Source organism: Mercenaria mercenaria, chromosome 12 (assembly GCF_021730395.1).
Source record: "Mercenaria mercenaria strain notata chromosome 12, MADL_Memer_1, whole genome shotgun sequence".
Taxonomy (NCBI): Eukaryota; Metazoa; Mollusca; class Bivalvia; order Venerida; family Veneridae; genus Mercenaria; species Mercenaria mercenaria.
Window position 1 is genome coordinate 15,029,976 of NC_069372.1, and position 4,131 is coordinate 15,034,106.

The window sequence follows — 4,131 nt, forward strand, 5'->3', positions numbered from 1 at the left end:
ATTGATTTTTTGAGATCAGTAGGTCAAAGGTCAAGGACACAGTAACCCAGAACAGTTAAACGGTTTCCTGATGATAACTCAAGAACGCTTACGCCTAGGATCATGAATGTTAAGAGGGTGGTTGATCATGACCCTATTGATTTTGAGGTCAGTAGGGCGAAGGTCAAGGTCACAGTGACCAGGAACAGTTTAACAGTTTCCGGATAATATCTCAAGAATGCTTTGGCCTAGGATCATGAAAGTTGACAGGGTGGTTGGTCATAATCAGCAGGTGATCCCTATAGATAATGAGATCAGTAGGTCAAAGGTCAAGGTCACAGTGACCCAGAACAATTAAACGGTTTCCGGATGATAACTCACAGGGTGCCACCGACTCTGGAAAACAGGGAAAAAAGGGAAACAGGTTAAAAAATATCCCTGCATGGAAAATTCATCTCAGCATCTCGGGACCTGTAAGAAATTCAAGTTTTGGGGTGATTTTGCCAACCCGAGTATTTTGCTTGCATTTCATGCTAGGATGGTCCTAGAAGACCAAGCACTCACCCGCTGCCAAATATAAGTACAGAAACGGCCAGAAACTCTACCCGTAAAAATCGGCATTTCTCAGCAGGTCGGGACCTATAAGAAATTCGAGTTTTCGGGTGATTTTGGCAACCCGGATATTTTGCTTGAATTTCATGCTAGGATGGTCCTGGAAGACCAAGCACTCACCCGCTTTCTAATATAAGTACAGAACGGCCAGAAACGCTACCTGTAAAAATCGGCATTTCTCAGCAGGTCGGGACCTGTAAGAAATTCGACTTTTAGGGTGATTTTGGCAACCCGGATATTTTGCTTACATTTCATGCTAGGATGGTACTAGAAGACCAAACACTCACCCGCTTTCAAATATAAGTATTATAGAAACGGCCACAATCGCTACCCTTAAAATCAGCATTTATCAGCAGGTCGGGACCTGTAAGAACTTCAAGTTTTGGGGTGATTTTGGCAACCCGGATATTTTGCTCGCATTTCATGCTAGGATGGTCTTTGAAGACCAAGCACTCACCCACTTTCAAATATAAGTATAGAAACGTCCAGAAACGCTACCCTTAAAAATAGGCATTTCTCAGCAGGTCGGGAGCTGTAAGAAATTCGAGTTTTGGGGTGATTTTGGCAACCCGGATATTGTGCTTGCATTTCATGCTAGGATGGTCCTAGAGGACCAAGCACTTAGCCGCTTTCAAATATATGTATAGAAACGGCCAGGAACGCTACCCGTAAAAATCGGCATTTCTCAGCAGAAAGTGACCTGTAAGAAATTCGAATTTTGGGTTGATTTTGGCAACCCGGATATTTTGCTTGCATTTCATGCTAGGATGGTCCTAGAAGACCAAGCACTCATCCGCTTTCAAATATAAGTACAGAAACGCTACCCATAAAAATCGGCATTTCTCAGGAGGTCGGGACCTGTAAGAAATTCGAGTTTTGGGGGGATTTTGGCAGCCCGAATATTTTGCTTGCATTTCATGCTAGGACGATCCTAGAAGACCAAAAACTCACCCGCTTTCAAATATAAGTACAGAAACGGCCAGAAACGCTACCCGTAAAAATCGGCATTTCTCAGCAGGTCGGGGCCTTTAAGAAATTCGACTTTTAGGGTGATTTTGGCAACCCGGATATTTTGCTTGTATTCCATCCTTGGACGGTCCTAGAACACCAAGTACTCACCCGCTTTCAAATATAAGTACAGAAACGGCCAGGAACGCTTCCCGTAAAAATCGGCATATATCAGCAGATCGGGACCTGTAAGAAGTAGTATAGATATAGCCAATTCTGGTGCACTTTTTAAATTTAATTAAAAAAAATAATTTATAATAAATTTTATTAATTATTTAATTAAAACGTATATTTTTTTAAAACAACTTTTTAATTTAAAATCAAGAATTTTTAAAAATTATATATTTTTTTTAAAACAACTTTTTAATTTAAAATCAACAAGTATATTTTTTTAAAGGTCCAATACTAAGGAAAGTGAACATTTTAATTTCTTTTAAAAAGCACAGAAACTATTTCATTTTATTGGAAACTGAAAGTTGGTATGTAGAAATTCGAAATAAATCGCAGTATATGTACAATTATTTTTCTATGAAGTATGAAGAAAGTTAAAAAGACCTGGGGGGTCATTCTGTCGATTCATTGAAATTTCAACATAATACACATACATTTCTTTGAGTTCCAAAGACCTTCTGTAAATTTTGCCCTGCCAATCTTCATTATTTAGTGTCTTGCAGAAGTCTATGCACTGGCTATGAAAAAAATTGCCAACTCACTTTCCTTTAGTAATGGACCTTTAAAAAACCTATTAAAATAATTTATAATTGTTTGTTCGTTTGCTCTTTGATTGTTAACTTTTAGTATTTTATACAATAAATCGTACAACGGTACTTTGTCTTGTAACATTTTAATGAAAAATAAACAATAGTAACCACAGAGCGCACTTGATTTGTCTTGGTATTGTATGGTTTAAATTAAAATACATATAATATAGATGAGTTTACAAAATAAAATATATTGTTTGAAAGAAAGAAGATTTACTGATAATATAAACCCCCATTATGTTATAACAAAAAACGGGAGAAAAATGATAAAAGCTACTTGTGCGTCTTGTGGAAGAATGAAATCAAAGTTTGTTAAAACTACTATGACAGCAGGTAATTTAGACATCCATAAAGCAATATTACCTTTATTACCTAAAAAAGGGTTAACACTTCCAGGATATAACTATTGTGGACCAGGAAATCCTTTAGATAACGGACCTCCTGTCAACGAACTGGATGCAGTATGTAAGACCCACGACTTTTGCTATGACAGCGGTGTAAAAAAGGGTATATGTGACAAACAAATGCTTTCCAACCTAAATAACACTAAATCATAAACATTTGGAGAAAAGATTGCAAAACATTTAGTTGTGAAACCAGCAATTAATATGAAATATAAACTTGGGCTGGGTCAAAAGTCAAAATACGGGAAAAGGGGGTATACTCTGCCCCCGAAATAATTGCAGAGCCGGTAACTCTGAGCTACCGCTGGAGTGATGAATTAGCAGAAGAATTACACAAACCAATTAAAAGAAAATTTAGGAAACGAAGAGTGATAGTTAATGATATTGATGATACTTGGTCAGCTGATTTAGTTGACATGCAAGCTTTTTCAAAATACAATAAAGGAGTAAAGTACTTGTTAACCGTTATTGATATATTTAGTAAATATGCTTGGGTTATTCCATTAAAGAATAAAACTGGAGAATCTGTTACTGAAGCATTTGGAAAAATAATTTTAGAAGGACGATTACCAGTAAATTTATTGGTGGATGAAGGAAAAGAGTTTTATAATAAAAAGTTTGAATCATTTTTGAATAAATATAAAATTAACATGTACCATACATTTAATGAAGGAAAGGCTGTAGTAATAGAAAGATTTAATAGAAGTTTAAAAAGAATAATGTGGAAATATTTTACAGCAAATAATACTTATACTTATTTAGATAATTTGCAGGATATGGTTGATAAATATAACAAAACAAAACACTCTAGTATAAAAATGGCACCAACTAAAGCCAGTAAAAACTTAAATAAAGGTACTGTTTACTTTAACTTATATGGTAATTTAAAGATACCAAAGAGCAAAGCAAAATTTAAAATTGGTGATCGAGTTCGTTTAAGCAAACTTAAAAGACATTTTGAAAAAGGATATACACCAAACTGGACAGAGGAGATATTTATAATTCATGGAATTAATAATACAAATCCCAGAACATACACTATAAAAGATTTAAATGATGAAATAATTCAAGGTTCATTTTATGAACAAGAACTTTTACCTACTACACAAGAGGTTTTTAGAATAGAAAAAGTTATTAGACGAGACTATAAGAAAAAACAAGCTTTAGTAAAATGGAAAGGTTACAATGAAAAACTTAATAGTTGGATTCCCGAATCTTCAATTCGTTAAGAAACCTATGGTTTAATTCCATTTAGTGAATTGGAAGAAATTTAAGTTGAAAAATATTGATATTAACTATATAAATGAGTAATAAAACTTTAATTTCTAATAATGGAATAGAAACAATAGATCAATTAATTATTCACC